Source organism: Gossypium arboreum, chromosome 4 (genome assembly GCF_025698485.1).
Source record: "Gossypium arboreum isolate Shixiya-1 chromosome 4, ASM2569848v2, whole genome shotgun sequence".
Taxonomy (NCBI): domain Eukaryota; kingdom Viridiplantae; phylum Streptophyta; class Magnoliopsida; order Malvales; family Malvaceae; genus Gossypium; species Gossypium arboreum.
Window position 1 is genome coordinate 19,036,151 of NC_069073.1, and position 19,434 is coordinate 19,055,584.

Here is a 19,434-nt window from a genome sequence, read left to right on the forward strand (position 1 = left end):
ATCTTTCTCCTCCATCTCGGGAGAGTTTCGAATAAAGTGGTCTAATGAACCACACTTGAAGTAGCCTCTATCATTATCTTGGCACTTACCAAAGTGTCATCTACCACACTACGAACACTCCGGTCTATTCGGTCAAGCACTACCAACGCTCGCAATGAAAGTGTTCTAAGCTTTAGACGCCGCATACTGCTTATTCTTAGTTCTGCTTGAAAATCCTGTCGACGTATTTGTTCGAGTAGGAAACTCCCTTAATTTCTTGCATGAGGTCTGAAATGATCTTCCCATTTGTCTTTTCTTTGAGCCTGTGACTCAATATCAGCTCTCCTCTTCTCTTTGGCCAATTCTTCGGCCTTACACGCTCTCTCAACAAGTACTACAAATTCTTTTAACTCTAAAAACATCAACCAACAATTTGATGTCTTCGTTCAAACCATCCTCAAACCTCTTGCATATAGTGGCTTCAGTAGATACACACTCCTTCGCGTATTTGTTGAGTCTCATGAACTCATGCTCATACTCTGTTACCGTCATTTGGCCTTGCTTCAATTCTAGAAATTCTTTCCTCTTCTGGTCTATAAACCTCTGGCTAATATACTTCTTTTGGAATTCCTCCTGGAAAAACTCCCATGTAATCCTTTCTCTTGGCACAGCTGACACAAGGGTGTTCCACCATTGGTAGGCTGAGTCTCGTAGGAGTAGCACAACACACTTCATGCACTCCTCAGGGGTGCAAGACAGTTCATCGAATACCCTAATGGTATTTTCCAACTAGAACTCTGCTCTCTCTGGGTCATCATCAATTTTAGCCTGAAATTACTTAGCCCCGTGGTTACGAATTCTATCTACTAGAGGTTTTTCTCTCCTAACCATTTCTACTCCTTGGGGAGCCATATGGGTAGGCTGAGGAATCAGAGAAGGTGGGAGAGGTGGAGTGTTCAGATTTGTACGAAAAAATTCCGAACACCAGGCATCCCTCATATGGAGGTAGGCTTCTCTAGCCCCTCCGCCCTAACTCATTTTCATCGGCCCGCTCTCTACTGGCGTGGTCCCTTCAGCGAGAGCCGTGCGTTACTATCTACATCGTCCGCCATTGCTCCATCGGGATCCATTTGCTAAATGAAAACACAATTTAAATTTGTCAGGAGTCATCACACTATCACAATATATTTATGGCATGTATAGCTAGACTTGTGCTCATGCTAGGTTAGTCCAAGAATCGACTAAACCATAGCTCAAATACCACTAAATGTAACACCCCTTACCCGAGTTCGACGCTGGAACAGGGATACGAGGTGTTATCGGACTCAAACACATACAAACAAGCATTTCTTAGTTATGAAATTTCGGCCTAATTTAAATCTTTTCACAATACCTAAATGTCCCTACTGAGGGCCCACGAGGCCCCGAACACAATTTGGAATTGATTCGGGACTAATCTATGCACTCTAGAAAACTTTGTAAAATTTCAAGCAGATAGGGGCACACGCCCGTGTGGAAAGGTAACATGCCCGTGTGGCTCACACGGCCTAAACATATCGTGACACGCCCGTGTCCCTAGCCTGTGTGAATTTAGTTTTCAATTCAAACCTACAGGGGTTTTCACACGGCCTAGCACATGCCCATGTCTCGGCCCGTGAACAAAAACCTTGACATTCTATTTCTAACGTCATCAACAAATTAAGGGCACACGGCCAAGGCACACGCCCGCGTGTTAGGTCGTGTCTTCCATACAGTTGAGACACACGGTCGTGTCTCTGCCCAAGTGTTTACTACAATGCATACTGACTTGTAAAATTAAGGTGCAAGGGACATACGGCTAGACTACACACCCATGGGGCAAATCGTGTGTTACACACGGCCTAGACACGTGCCCGTGTGTCTGCCCATGTGAATAAAATAAGGCTATTTACTAAGCCTCTTTGCCACCCTTACTTGCACGAACCTACACAATATTAACCAAAACCAATCCAAGCATAACATATATAACCAAATCAACCACAACCATGAGAAATTTGCATCAATGCATTTAATAGTAATCAATATTAGCCAACATTAATGGTCTATACAAAATGAATATCACATCCATCATATGAGCCAACTCTTGCGGCCAAACTAACAAGACACTAAACAAAAGATTCAAGTCCCTATACATGCCAAAATCAAAATATTAAACTAGCTATACCAAAGCTTCAGGTGGTAGTTTCATTGATGCCTCCAACGTCCCTTGATCCCTGATACTAGCTTGGTGACACTATAAGAAGATAGAAAAGTGGGAGAGGCATAAAGCTTAGTAAGTTGCATATAAATAAGTAACAACATCAACCATGCATATTACAATCAGTACAAAATTCTTGAGTGAGCAAAGGTAAATATCATTATATGCTTATATATCTCAAGTATAAGCCAAAGACTACAATATCTCCCAAAATTATTTCCATAGATAGAACTTACTCATGTTATTCTTACCATCAAGGCAACATAACTAGACTTATATCTCATGAGTTTCGAATAAGAACCTATACCACTCACAACATGATTATTTCATTCCTTATCATTGTCATAATCTTTAAAATAACCCATGGAACCATTTGGAATACTAAAGGATATCTGACAAGCTTCACATAAGAGTTGCCGATACCATGTTCCAAAGATGGTCTTACATTGGCTCACATGTCGAGGCCGATGCCATGTCCCAGACATGGTTTTACATTGGCTCTCTTAATGTGGCCGATGCCATGTCCCAAACATGGTCTTACACTAGTGCACATATCAATGCCGATGCAATGTCCCAGACATGGTCATACACTGGCTCTCATTACATTATCGATGCCATGTTCCAAACATGGTCTTACACTGGCTCTCATTACATTGTTGATCCCATGTTCCAAACATGGTCTTACACTGGCTCTCATATTGTGGCCGATGCCATGTCCCAGACATGGTCTTACAATGGCACACATATCACCCAAATGTCATAGCATGGATATCCAATCTATTCCTAGGCTCAATCGAGACTCTACTACATTGAATTTTATCATGCATTATTCATAAGCAATTTCAACCATATTACATAAAATTAATCCTTCAACACATAATAATGAGAAAGTTGCCTTACTTATGTCCAACTTACCTCGGTATGCAAAAAGTGGACGACTAATTGGATTTAGTATACTTGCTTGGGCTTCCCCCGGTCTAGGTCCGGATTTCGTATTTTTTGATCTAAAATGATAAAAATTCACTAATTTAATCATCATAATAATTAATTCATTTCATAAATCATATTTTTGAAAAATGACCATTTTGCCCTTAGACCTTCACAAAATTACGATTTTACCCCTAAGCTCTTAAATCAATTTTTATCAAATTTTCTCACTAACCAAGCCTAGCCAAATTCTTTTTATACTAGAAGCAGCCCACAATTCCCATCATTTCACACATTTACCACATAATTTATAACTTATGCAAAATGGTTCTTAGTTAGGGTTTTCATGAAAACTACTTCACAAAAGTTGTTTGTTTAACAACCCTGATTCATTTTCTTCCATGAAAATTCAGCAAACAACATGAACACTCCCATGGCAAATCCCTAGTCTCCCAACCATTTTGGAAAATAGCCCCCCATTAGTTAGCTTAAGCTATAATGGCTCCAAAAGTACAAAAATCATTAAGAAAGACCACCAAAATCACTTACTTGCAAGGGTGAAGAGTAGTTGAAATTTCAAGCTTCCAAAACCCTTATTTTTACTGAAAATTTCTGTGAAGAGGAGAAAGATGAAAGGGGATATCTTTTTCTCCTTATTTTATTTTATTTCAAGTTAATTTAGTCACCAAATTTCACCTAACCTTTGACCATTACAATTCTTTTGTCTCTATGGCCGGCAAACCTTGTTATAATAGGTCTATTTTCCCTTTAAAGACCCCTAATTAAGGTTCTCTAGCTATTTAACACCATTTGCTAGTTGAACAAAACTTTCGCACTTCGTGCAATTTAGTCCTTTTTCAAAATTAAGCAAGCAATCGCTAAAATTATTTCACCAAAATTTTTATGCACTCATATAATCATGCTATAACACATAAAATAATATTAAAAGTAATTTTTCGAGTCTTAGAATAATGGTTCTGAAACCACTATTCTGACTAGGCCCAAAATTGGGCTGTTATAACATCGAAGACAGAATTAAGTTTTCTTCATTCTGTTCCCTATGTTGCGACATTAAACCTTAAGGTCAATAAAAGTCTTAATTTGCACACTTTATTGAATGTAAGTAAAACTAAAGAAACTTAACTAAAATGTAACGAAAATACCTATTTTCAGGCTCCTTATGTTTGAAAACTAGTTTAATCTAATACACTGAATTACGACAAATCACCGACTTTAAAAGACACAATATTCTTCAGTTGTATTTACTATTTCTCTATCGAAATGAACATACACTAAAAAAATTTGAGAACTCATCTTCAACAATTTCTGCTTACTCCTCAACCAACAAAATATTGGTATGTTTAATTTCGCTTTTCAACTAATAAAGTAAACAAAAAGCTCAAATAGAAGAAAGAAAAACTGTTAAAAGGGGTGCCAACTGTCAGTGTTCCAACACCTCAAATATTTTTTTATTATATAATGTAACATCCTGATTTTTGGGCCTAGTCGGAACAGTGGTTTTGGGACCACAAATCCGATGAGAAAAAATTTATTTTTATTATATTTTTATGGTCTACGATCTCATGGAATGATTTCGTGAAAATTTTGTTCAAAAATTTCGACGTTTGGGCACTCAATTTGGTCAAAAGGACTAAATTGTAAAAAGTGTAAAAGTTCAATTCTACATGTTAGAAGTGTCTAATTGTTATGATTTTTTAAATTAAAGGTCCTTAAATGGTAATTAGACCATTTTTAAGTTTGTGGACAAAAATGGACATGGTATGATAGGTTTTTGAAAGTTTTTCATTAAGGGCATTTTAGTAAATTGGTAATTAAAATGAATTAAAAATGCCAAAATAAGCCAAATTTGCTCATCTTCTTCCTCATGGTCGAATTTTTCATGAAAAACACCATGGATAGGGTTTTCAAGCTTTCCAAGCTCATTTGTAAGTGATCTCGAGCCCCGTTTTTTATGTTCTTGACATTTTTGAAGTCCCGGTAACATGTTCTAGCTATTTCTACCATTATTTTGAGCTAGGATTTGTGTTTAAAAATTTACCCATGAATGATATGTATGTATTTTGATGTTTAATGGTAGAATATGAAGCTTGAAATTGTGTTAAACAACTTTTGCTAAGTGATTTGACATGAAAACGAGTAAAACGGCACAATCGGTAAAAATACCTAATGTTCATAAATACATGTTAGAGTGAGAATTTGATGTTTCCATAGAAGGGAAAAATGCTTAGCATGTCATAAAACATAAGGAAATAGGATGAAGTTTAATTTCTGAACCTTGGGGCAAAAGTGCAAATATGCAAAAGTTTAGGGGTCAAAATGAAAATTTTTAAAAATATAATTTTTGGACCCGTATGAATAATGTGACTAATTATTAGGCTAAATGTGATATTATAGATGAAGGAAATCAAGATTCGGGCTTAAATCGGGAAAATACAAGGTTATGGACTAAAATGGTAAATTGCCGTTTCTAGATCGAGGTAAGTTCGTGTGTTAATAATAATGCAATACTATGCATGAATTGTAATTCTCTATTGATATGGCATAAATTGTATGAGTTAATATGTTTAAGAGAAGTTGATGGATGGTATGTATGATATGGAAAAATGTAATGCTTGTTGTGACATATGAAATTGAATGGCAAATTATTGTTACATGAATTGAGTGTTAAATTACTATTACCTGGGTTGTATGAATTGCTACACAGTTGTACCTGATGAGATTTCAACAAGTTTGTACGTAAATAATTTATCGATTTTTTTATTTTATTATATTTTGTTATCATATGAAATATGGCTGCCTATAGAATGACTATTTGTTGTAAATTGCAAATTGAAAAAAGACTATGAATAAATTTGTAACATGTTGGAAAGTGAGGAATTTCCCGGTTGAGCCTTCGGAATAGAAACGATACGAATGATCTATTGTGAGGTCGTATGTGTAGTACTAAGTGCAGGCTACTATGTGTACCCGATAACTTTGATCACGTGTGTAGTACTAAGTGCAGGCTACTACGTGTATCAGATGGTTAGGTCACGTGTGTAGTACTAAGTGCAGGCTACTATGCGTGCCAGATAGCTTTGGCTATAAGTGGGAAAATATGTGCAGGCATCTGAGTATCAGTTATTATTCCGAAGAGTTCAACAGGAAAATCGATTAAGTAAAAAATACATGTGAACATGATTATATGATGAATAAGTGTAGGTATATGTTTAAGAAAATTTTGGGCAATATGATCGATATTTGAGTGAACTTCGATAAGACAAAATGGATAAAGTGAAATTATGTAAGAGTGAATTTTAGTAGTAAAATAGTGTTGGACAGCAGCAGTTGTGTGAATTTGAAAATTTACCAAAACTTGTGTAAGTTGAATTAAATTTCAAATAAATTATGGAATTAAAGCTTAATGAGTCTATTTTCATATAAAGGAAACAAGGGGAGCAAAAGAGTTGTATATTATGTGATATTATAATTTTAGTGAGACAGTGTCAGAATGAATTCAAGATCCCCTATTCTGACTTAGAAAAATTGTTAAAAATTGTAGAAAACTAATTATGGGTTATATTATATATTCTTAGAATCTTTGATGAGTCTACTTTTAATAGAAACAAACAGTAACATTATCTAAGTCTTGTACTATGAGATAAATAAATTTTAGTGAAGAAAGGTCGAAGCTATTAAATAGCAAAATAGGGGATACTTTGAATAATAAACTGTACTTATTTGCAAGACCAAAAACTCTGAAAATTTTATGGTGGAAAGATATATGAGTCTAGTTTCTGGGAAAATTTATGGATCTTAATTTGGAGTTCTGTAACTCTAGATATAAATGATTTAGTGACTATTACTCAAGAAAGAAGCTTAACCAGAACATGTGTAAATGTACAATTGGGTTAGTTTTACTGTGGAAAGCATGTTAGTAAATTGCTTATTATTATTTCATGTGAGCTTACTAAGCATAAAGCTTACCCCCTCCTTTCCATTTCTTTTAGTGTTGTCAGGTTAAGGTTAGCTCAGGGTTGGAGATCGTCGGAGGTAGCATCACACTATCAAGCCAACACCTTGACATTATATACACATATGCTAGAATTATCAAGTGAGTGGCATGTATAGGGACATAGTTTTATAACATGTATTATTATAATTTGGCTAAATATATTGGTCTTTAGTGAGCTAATGATTCTGACTTATAAATCTAGCTATTTATGTTATGTTTGATATTGGTGATGTGCATATGCATGGTTGGTAATAAGTTGTTTAAGTTGTTTAATTAATGAATTAAGTCCGTTAACACCTCGTGTTCAACTTTGGCGACGGTCTTGGGTACGGGGCGTTATAGATAAAGGGGGTACCGAACATTAGTGTTCTAGCACCCAAATTATTTTTTATCAGATAAAGGATGTGTCAGCCATCAATGTAATACCCCTCACCCGTATCTGTCACCAGAATCGGATTACAGAGCATTACCGAACTTATTACACAATCGAACATACATTTCTCATACAATTATCAAATTCAAACACAAGATGTTCATAATCATTCATCAAATCCCTAATACGAGCCTAGGAGGCCCAAAACATACTTTAGAAGTGGTTTGGGACTAAATCGATATCTTAGGAAAATTTTGGGAAAACTTAGAAAATTTTACGAAATACAAGGAATACATGCCCGTGTGGCCCGGCCTTGTGTCTCACATGGCCAAAGACATGCCCGTGTCACAAGCCGTGTGGACATTCGAATTGGGATCACATGGCCATGTCCCAGCCCGTGTCCGAACCTATTTAACTCTCTGACTTTGGGTCACACGGCCAGCCACACGCCCATGTGACCAGCCCATGTGCCCTTCGAAATGGCCTCAAACGCCCGTGTGTCAAGCCATGACAAACCTGTAGGGTATACTGACTTATGCCACATGCCTAAGTCACACACCCGTGTGTTGGGCCGTGTGGAGTATACTAACTTAATTTTAGATTAAACACTAAGGGACACACAGCCGTGTCACCTTACCGTGTGTCACACACGGCTGAGACACACGTCCATGTCTATGCCCATGTGGACAAAAATAGGCTATTTTCCAAGCCATTTTTCTCACCCAATTTTCAATCACCTTCATCAACCAAATGTACATAACCACAACTTCAAATGGCATTTAAAATCATCCAAACCAAGTTCAATTCATGTTGTATCTATATCATCAAATACAAGGCACACAAATACCACATTATGCTATTCAATTTCATACCAAATTCACATTTTCAATTCACTTAACTAATTAACTTCATATATGCATTTTATTACCTCTAATCACATGCATACCAAATCTTCAAAGCTCAACCATTTGGTACTCCAAATACCAATTCACAACAAGCATATAAAATGGAAATTATCAACCACACAAGAAACGGCCATTTGCACAAATGTATACATCACCAAATATACCAAAATTAGACAACTCTCATGGCTATACATAAAACCAAACACTTATCATTTACAAGCCAAATCAAATGGCTAAAATTCATTACCAAACCATATACCAAATGACCATAATATCTATACATGCCATATAACCAAAACATAAGTTCAAAAGTACCAAAATGATAGCTTGATAGTGTGATCAGATCTCCGACGACTCCCAAATCCGAGCTAGCTTTGATATTCACTATAAAACATAGAAAAATAAACAAAGTAAGCTATAAAGCTTAGTAAGCTCGTATCCTAAGTAAGTAAAACTTACCAACCAACAATTCAATAACATAAACATCATATAATGCAATTCAAATTTGAAACACAACTTAACACATGAATTCAATCCAAATATTAACACAATTTCCATCAACTTCTTCGATTCGATGATTGTATAGTTCACGTACATACCTATACAAGCTCGTATCAATTTCATACTCATCCATATCTTTGATATATCAATTGAACCATTAGGAATACTATCAAATACTAGGGAATCTCGCACCCTAAGTGCCAATACATAGCCTAAGCTATCTCAATCTCATATCACATATAATGCTCACTCTTGAGCTATCAATGGGTTTGCTTACACAAGCTGACGGTCATGAAGTAGCCACACGGTGCTGATCACACAAGCTGACAAGAATCTGCAACACATGCCAGATAACTTAGCCACTGGCAGAACGTACGGACCAGCACCCAAATCACATAACCCCTAATAACATGTCATTCGTATCCTGATCTATTCCTAAGGTTCAATCAAGATTTCACATTTACTGAATCATCGTCGAGCATATCCGCAAGGCTGTAATCACAAATAATTCAATAATAAAGCATTTAAAACACAATTATGTTAATGCTTATTAACATACGAACTTACCTCGATTGCTAAAACAACGAAATGGATCGACTAGTTCGATACTTTGTTTTTCCCCCAATCTAAATCTGAATTTCACTTTTCTTGATCTATATGTAATCAAAATTAACTTATTTAATTATCAATCTATTCAATTTAGCCCAAAATGCATATTATGGCAACTTTACACTTTTGCCCCTAATATTTTAGCATTTTCACAATTTAGTCCTTAGCTTATAAAAATACAAATTCATGCAATTAAATCCCTACCCATGCTAGTTGAATTTCTCTTATTACCATAATAGCCCATATTTTTCATTAATTTCACAATTTAACCATGAAATTTCAACATTTCTCAATTTAATCCCTAATTGACAATTTTACTAAAAATCACTATACAAATGTTGTTTATCTAATAACATGCATACATTTTCTTTCATCCAACATCAAAATAACCTATATTCAACAATAGCAAAACCCTAAACCTTTAACACTTTTGCAAATTAGTCCATGGCTAACTAGATTAAGCTGCAACGATCTCAAAAACATAGAAATCATTAAAAATGGGACAAAAATCACTCACATGCAATTGAAAGTAGGTTGGACGAACCCTAGCTATGGCTTCCCTTGTTGATTTCAGTTAAGGATGTTCAAATGAAGAAGATGGACACATTTTGCTTAAGTTATTTTAACTTTAATTACTAAATTACATAATTAACCTTTAAAATTATTATAAATTTCAAAAATATCAAGCCAATATCATCCACTATCTAATTAATGGGAAAATTACCAAATAAAGACCTTCACTTTAAGGTTATATAGCTATTAGACACCTTTAGCTAATAGAAGTCAAGGTTTAAACTTTACGCAATTTAGTCCTTTTTATCAAATTAAGCATTTAAATGATAAAATTTCTTAACAAAATTTTCACACAATCATACTATCATGCTATAGATATTAAAATAATAATAAAATAAATATTTTGACCTCAAATTTGTGGTCCCGAAACACTGTTCTGATTTGACTAAAAATGGGTTGTTACAACACTTCCCCTTTAGAAATTTTCGTCCCCGAAAATCTTACTAGAAAAAAGGTTAGGGTACTATTTTGTCTTAGCTTCTTTGAGTTCCCACATAGCTTCTTCAACCTCGTGAAATTGCCACAAAACCTTTACCAAAGCTATCTTTTTGTTTCTCAACTCTTTAACCTCACGAGCTAAGATTTTGATCGGTTATTCGCTATACGTCATATCAGGCTGAATTTTAATCTCTGCCAGAGAAATTACATGTGACGAATCTAATCTATATCGATGCAACATCAAAACATGAAATACATTGTGAATCTTTTCTGACTCTAACAGTAAAGCTAGTTGATATTCCACTAGCCCTATTATTTCAATAATCTCATACGGCCCGATATATCACAGACTCAATTTGCCTTTGCAACCAAATTGAAGAATCTTCTTCCACGGAGATACCTTCAAACATACTTTGTCGCCGATTTGAAACTCAATGTCTTTACGTTTCAAATCCGTGTAAGATTTCTGTCGATTTGAAGATGCTTTCAAACTGTCGCAAATTACTTTCACTTTCTCTTCAGTCTCTCTAACCAAATCAACCCCATGAATCTTTTTCTCACTAAGTTCGATCCAATACAATGGAGTTCGACATTTGCGACCATACAATGCTTCATACGATGCCATCTTTATACTCGATCGAAAACTGTTGTTATATGTGAATTCAACTAACGATAAATATTTCTCCCAGTTGCCTTCAAAATCTAAAACATAGCAATGAAGCATATCTTCGAGAATCTGAATTACTCTCTTCGCTTGACCGTAGATTTACGGATGAAAGTAGTATTAAAGTGCAATCGTGTACCTAATGCTTCTTGCAATTTCTTCCAAAATCATGATGTAAATCTCGGATCTCTATTCAAAATAATAGAAATTGGCACTCTGTGCAATCTGACAATCTCAGAGATGTACAACTCAGCTACTCTATCAACTAAAAAATCTATACGTACTGAAATGAAGTGTACAGAATTCGTCAATCGATCAACGACAACCCAAATAGCATCTTTCTTTTTTGAAGACAGGGGTAATTTCGATAAAAAATCTATCGTAACTCTATCCCATTTCCACTCTGGTATTATCACAGGCTGTAGTAGTCCTGAAGGCACTTGATTTTTGGCCTTAACTTGTTGATAAACTAAGCATCTCGACACAAACTCTGAAATTTCTCGTTTCATGCCTGACCACCAATATAGCTGTTTCAAATCGTTGTATATTTTAGTACCTCTCGAATGAACAGATAAACAACCACTGTGTACTTTGTGTAGAATTTTCTGAATAAGCTTGGAGTTTCTCGGTACACATGTTATACCTGGACATTAAACAATAATCGGATCCAATATGATACTCTGAATCAATAATCGACTCACATTGTACTCTTTTAGCTTGCAATTCATTATCATACTTCTGAGTTTCACAAATTAGCTGAAGAAATAATAGTTTAGCTTTAACCTCAGCTAAAATCAAACCATCATCTGACAAGGTTAACTGTATGTTCATCGTCCGCAAAGAAAATAAAGATTTTCTACTCAGAGCATCCGCGACTACATTTGTTTTCCCTATATGATAATCAATCACTAACTCAAAGTTTTTCAGCAACTTGAGCCATCTTCGTTGTCACAAATTCAAATCTTTTTGAGACATTAAATACTTCAAGCTCTTGTGATCGGTAAAGATATGGCACTTCTCACCAAATAAATGATGTCGCCAAATTTTCAAAGCAAAAACAATAGCAGCAAACTCTAAATCGTGTGTCAGATAATTCTTTTCATGCGGCTTCAACTGTCTAGAAGCATAAGCTATCACTTTACCCTCTTGAATCAAAACACAACCCAAACCATTCAATGACACGTCATTGAAGATCACAAACTTTTTACCCGATTTAGGCTGAACTAAAACTGGTGCTTCAATTAACAAAGCTTTCAACTATTCAAAACTCTTTTGACATTTCCCAGACATTAAAACTTCACATCTTTATATAGCAAACAAGTTATCGGTGTAGCAATCATCGAGAATCCTTTTACAAAACGCCGATAGTAACCAACTAATCCTAGAAAACTTCTAACTTTGGACACATTTCTTAGTGGTTTCCAGTCAACAATTGCTGAAATCTTGCTTGGATAAACTCGAATACCTTCTGCTGAAACAATATGCTCAAAAATCGAACCTCTCGGAGCCAAAACACAAATTTACTGAATTTAGCAAACAATTGTTTATCTCTCAATGTTTGTAATACAATTCTTAAATGTTCAGCAAGCTCAGACTCATATCGGGAATAGATTAGAATGTCATCAATGAATACAACAACAAATCTATCTAAATACCGTCTAAAGATCCTATACATCAAATCCATAAAAACTGCAGGAGCGTTAGTTAATCTAAACGGCATAACAAGAAATTCCTAATGCTCGTACCTTGTTCTGAATACAGTCTTTGGCACATCCAAATCTTTAACTCTCAACTGGTAGTAACCAGATCTCAGATCAATCCTTGAAAATACGGTTGCTTCTTTAAAATAATCAAACAAATCATCAATTCTTGGCAACGAATGCTTATTCTTAATTGTAACCTTGTTGAGCTGATGATAATTGATACATAGGCTCATCGATCCATCTTTCTTTTTTACAAACAACATTGGTGCACCCCAGGGTGAAAAGCTAGGTCGCGTAAAACCTCTATCTGTTAACTTTTGCAACTGAGCTTTCAACTCTTTCAATTTTTTCAAAGCCATTCTATACAGAGCTATCAATATCAGTGATGTTCTCGGTACTAATTCAATAGCAAACTCAGCTTCTCTAATCGGTGGCAACCCAAGAAACTCTTCTGGAAATACATTTGGATATTCACAAACCATTGGCACTGATTCAATCTTTGATTAACATACTTTTGTATCTAGTACATACGTAAGGTAAGCATCATAACTGTAACACCCAAAATTTGGGCCTAGAAGGAATAGGCCTTGAGTATGGGAACAGTTGGAAGACTGTACGTAAGCATTTATTTGTGTAAGAATATGGCATAAATGCATGCTAGCTTTAGTGCTTAAGTGTCCTGAGAAGTGTTGGAGAAGTCTTGGGTTCAAACCTGAGCTTTAGCAAAAATTTTTAATTTTAAGTGAATAGGGCCCTTGGTGCTAGATAGTAGGCTTCTTTGATTAAATTAGGTAAAATGTGATACAAAGAGAGTTGTGGTGTAGTGGTAGTGGCGTGTGGTACGTCTAGGGAGTTTGGGAGTTTGAGTCACTCTGTGCACAATGGGGTATTTATTTTACTTCTTTGTTGCATGAGAAGTGGAGTCTGACTAGAACTCTGCAAGTTGGAATTCGAATGGGTCATAGAGAAAATCAAGGAGGATTTCATGGAGAGGTTTGTGGAGGGATAAAGGGAGAGATATTTGGAGAAAATTAGGAGTTTTGAAAGGGGTGGAAAAAGGAGGTGTGCCGAATTAAGACTTTCCATTTTGGCAAAGTGGGGTTTTTGCAGTCAGTACTGGTTTGATATTATTTTTTAGTTCTTTTCGCCTGGTGGCCGAATTCTGTCCTTAGGAATGCCTTGTTCCCTTTCTTTAGGTTTTGCACATTTGAGTCCACTTCGGGTTACTCATTTTCCTTAGGTCTTTTGGATAATCGATTAACTCTTCTCCTCCTTCCTTCATTTGCAAATTATTTCAAAAGTTTAGCCAGGTCCTTCCCTCTTCTCATTACTTTTGGTTTTGACGTTACACTGTGTTACTTTTGGCCAAGTAGGTTTCCTCTCTTCTTGTTCCTCTACTCTTTCGATTTTCTTCTGGCTTGCCTATGCCATTGCTTGTGCTAAACAACCTTTCTTTTCTCTGGTTGCTAAACATCTCACCACTCTGTTCATCTTTCCAGTTCTTGTGTCTTGGTGTTGGGGTAAGTATTCTAGACTTTTCTTTTTCCCTCACCTCGTTCTTCTTCGGCCTTCGTCTCTATTCATTGTCTAAGGTTAGGCGAATTCCCTATTTTAGGTATAAGCACAAGGGTTTTTCTCTTTGTTCCATGTTAATAGTTCTTCTCTTCCCTTCTAATATTGGCTATTCTCTATTGGGTACTGTTAGGGGTGACTGATGATCTTGTGCCTCGGTATAGGGTGTACAGTTTGTGGGCTAATTGCTACTACCCTCTACTCGTAGTCTTACATTTCGGTAAGTGGTTCACTTGGTTTAAGTGGTTTATTTTTAGGGTTTAATGTAATAAAATTAGGGTTAATGCAGATCTTTGCCAAGAAGTGGGTGATCACTGGCTAAGGGAGGATTAAACCCAACTTGCTTAATCAAGGAAAGTGTTATGTACTATTGGGGATTTAGTGTTCATAGGAGGATGGTTACCCCTAGTGATTAAGGACTAACATTGGGTCATAATTGGATGTAGGTTGGAGAACTGGTGGTTTCCACACACGTTTTTTGTAAACAGGTGTGTATTCACACACTGAATAGACTGTAGAACGACAAAATCAGAAAAGTCGAAAGAATGGCCTTTGGCCACATGGGTGTGCAAGCGCACATGTAGTAAGCCAAGCCCACGAGTCATGGGCGTAAGACTGTAGAGGCTACCATGGGCGTCCTCATGGGTTTGGCCCATTCTGGGCCACGATGGGTTGGAATGGGCCGTGTGGGCCCAATGGGCTTGTGGGCTCCACATGGATAAATTCCACAGTATATGGTAATTTCTAGACTGAGCTGTGTAGTTCGCATGTCCATGGTAAATTTTGGGCTTAATGGGCCACAAGGGTGTGTAGGCCTGCTTAGGCCACATAATGGGCCTTGGGCCCATTTACACTATTAGGACCGTTAAGGTTACGTGAGTCGCTCGAGGTGACTATAGACCTTCTAATGGGTCGATATGAGTACCTAGACCCCAAGGTAGGTAAAATGACCAAAACACCCCTATAGGATAAAATGACTATTTTACCCCCTGAGGGTAAATGACAGATTTGTGCTATGATTTGACTGTACTGAACATGACATCCTGCATAGTTGTATGATTTATGACATGACATTCTACATGGGGTTGGGATATTGATATGGAGGAAGTATACTGTATTGGTGGCTTTGCCATATATACTGATACTGGCAGCTTTGTTGCGATACTGTTACTAGTAGCTTTGATGTGTTATTATTACTGGCAGCGTTGCTGTGACATTGGTGTGTTGGCTGGGTGGGTTGACTTTGTCCCCACATGGTGTGTTGGTTGGTATGGAGTGGTGTATTGGCTGGTTTGGATTGGGTTGCATCATTGTACTGAATTGAAACTGTCTTGGGCTAAGGCCTACACTGTTCTGTTTCTGAAAAGGGCTCAGGCCTAGACTATGTTGCTCACTGTTTGTTTATTATTGGGATTGCACACTGAGTTTTCATAAACTCACCCTACTATTTATACTGTACAGGTGATCCTTAAGTGGATCGGTGCTACGAGGGACTCGGAGATGGCCACACTACTGCTCCTGTTTTCTTTTATTGGGTGTTTAATTGCTATTAGATTTCGTTTTGGGTTTTGAATTATGCAATAAGGTCTCATTAAATTTCCAGCTTTTAATTTGGTAATTTTTTCTTATCATGAATTATATCTGTTAAAAGTATAACGCGGTTTTCCAAAATGATAACTATTTTCAAAACACTACATTTCAGCAACACTTTTAAAATGCTTCCGCGAAAAATAGGGTTTTACAAATAATGACGATTTAAAGTGAATAATGAATAGTAAGAATAATTTGAGTTCAAACAAAGAGGCTTTAAATTTCCAAACGGGTTTTCATAAGCTACAGCAAGTTTTCAAAAAGCACTCTAATGTGACACACCAGATTCAGCCATAACATCTAGGCCAGGTTTGGGGTGTTACATTTAGTGGTATCAGAGTCAGGTTATGAAAACTCGCCTGTGGAATGGGTTTTTAATTTTTTGGAATTTTTTAAAATTATTTTTAAATGATTTGAAATACTTGGAAATGTTTTACTGAATGTGTGGTACACTGAGTCTCCGGTGCTGATTCTGTAAGTCATTCTAAAACTATTGCTTGGTTGCTCTAAAATGTAGTAAATAGAAATACGGTGACTTCTTTAGATTTTTAGGTTAACGACAGAACTGATATGGATTTCGAAGGTAAGCAAGGTCGCCAGGGGTTGCCTATTTCACCAGATCATGAGATTGTTCCAGGGACGGAGGTTAGGGTAAGTGCGCCAACTTCGGGTAGTGATAACCCAGAGCTTGGTACTGAGGCACTGACTCGGTTAGTAAGGGAGGTGTTGGAGGGAGTGTTTGAGGCCAGAGTTAAGGAGATTGGTGAAATGCTTCAGGCTAGATGCTTGGATTGTAAGAAGAAGAGAGATCACAATTCTGTGAGGCTAGAGCCTCATTCTGTGAAATGTGTTAAAACGCGTTAGAATCTACCAGCTTACGAGCATTATAAAAGGTATCATTCAGGTGAATGCCAGAGGAAGTCAGGAACATGTCTTAGATGCGGGTCTAAGGATCACCGGGTTCGGATTGCCAAGTCACTTTTAAGTCAGATATTTTTATTTGGGTGTGATGATTGGGATGTAGAAATTGTATGCGGGTGATATCTATCTGCTCCAATGGTTGGACGCGTTGGGTGTGTGTAAGAGGTTTCAAGTTCAAGTTAAAGTGTGTAAGTGTTATTAGGATCAGAGTGCGCAGCAAGAATGTAGTGGTATAGTCTGGGTTGTGCAACTGTTTAGATAGTTGAAAACTTTAAGGACAACATTTCTTTAAACAGGGGTGAATTGTAAGCCCCAAATTTGGGCCTAAAAGGAATAGGCCTTGAGTATGGGAACAGCTAGGAGACTGCACGTAATTGTTTAGTTGTGAAAGAAAATGGCATAAATGCATGCTAGCTTTAGTGCTTAAGTGTCTTGAGAAGTGTTAGAAAAGTCCTGGGTTCAAACCTAGGCTTTAGTAAAAAATTTTAATTTTAAGTGTATAGGGCTCTTGGTGCTAGATAGTAGGCTTCTTTGATTAAATTAGGTAAAATGTGATACAAAGAGAGTTATAGTGTAGTGGTAGTGACGTGTGATGCTTCTAGGGTGTTTGGGAGTTCGAGTCACTCTGTGCACAGGGGGTATTTATTTTACTTCTTTCTTGCGTGAGAAGTGGAGTTTGACTAGAACTCTGCAAGTTGGAATTTGAATGGGTTATAGAGAAAATCAAGGAGGATTTCATGGAGAGGTTTGTGGGGGGATAAAAGGGAGAGATATTGGAGAAAATTAAGGAGTTTTGAAAGGAGTGGAAAAAGAGAGTGTACCGAATTAGGACTCTCCATTTTGGCAAAGTAGTACTGGTTTGATATTATTTTTCGGTTCTTTTCCTCTTGCGGCTGAATTCTGTATTTCGGAGTGCCGTGTTCTCTTTTTTCAGGTTTTACACATTTGAGTCCATTTCAGATTACTCATCTTCCTTAGGTCTTTTAGATGATCAATTAACTCTTCTCCTCCTTCATTCCTTTGTAAATTCTTTCAAAAGTTTAGTCGGGTCCTTCCTGCTTCTCATTACTTTTGGTTCTGACGTTGCACTGTGTTACTTTTGGCCAAATAGGTTTCTTCTCTTCTTGTTCCTCTACCATTTCAAAATTCTTTTGGCTTGCCTCTGCCATTGCTTATGCCAAACAACTTTTCTTTTCTCTGGTTGCAGAACATCTCACCATTTTGTTCATCTTTCCAGCTCTTGTGTCTTGGTGTTGGGGTAAGTATTCTAGACTTCTCTTTTTCCTTCATCTCGTTCTTCTTCAGCCTTCGTCACTATTCATTGTCTAGGGTTAGGCGAATACCCCATCTCAGGTATAAGCGTAAGGGTTGTTCTCTTTGTTCCCTGTTAATAATTCTTCTCTTCCCCTCTAACATTGGCTATTCTTTATCAGGTACTGTCAAGGGTGACTGGTCGATCTTGTGCCTCGGTTTAGGGTGTACTGTTTGTGGGCCAATTGCTACTACCCTCCACTCGTAGTCCTACATTTTAGTAAGTGGTTCACTTGGTTCAAGTGGTTTACTTTTAAGGTTTGATTTAAAAGAAATTAGGGCTAATGCATATCTTTGCCAAGAAGTGGGTGATCACTGGTTAAGGGAGGATTAAACCCTACTTGCTTAATCAAGGTAAGTATTATGTACTGTTGGGGATTTAGTGTTCATAGGAGGGTGGCTACCCCTAGTGATTAAGGACTAACATTGGGTCATAATTGGATATAGGTTGGAGAACTGGTGGTTTCCACACACGTTTTCGCAAACAGGTGTGTATTTACTCACTGAATAAACTGTAGAAGGGCAAAAGCTAAAAAGCTGAAAGAATGGCCTTTTTGCCACATGGGTGTGCGAGCGCACATGTGGTAAGCCAAGACCACGAGTCATGGGCGTAAGACTGTAGAGGCTACCATGGGCGTCCTCATGGGTTTGGGTCGTTCTGGGCCACAATAGGTCGAAATGGGCCGTATGGGCCCAATGGGCTTGTAGGCTCCACACGAATAAATTCCACAGTATATGGTAATTTCTAGATTGGGCTGTGTAGTTCGCATGGCCGTGGTAAATTTTGGGCTTGATGGGCCACACGGGCGTGTGTGCCTACTTGGGCCGCATAACATTGGGCCTATTTACACTGTTAGGACCGTCAAGGTTACGTGAGTCACTCGAAGTGACAATAGACCTTCTGCTGGGTCAATATGAGTATCTACACCCCAAGGCAGGTAAAATGACCAAAATACCCCTATAGGGTAAAATGACTATTTTACCTCTCGAGGGTAAATAACAATTTTGTGCTACGATTTGACTGTACTGAGCATGACATCCTACATACTTGTATGATTTATGACATGACATTCTACATGGGGTTGGCATATTGATATGGAGGAAGTATACTGTACTA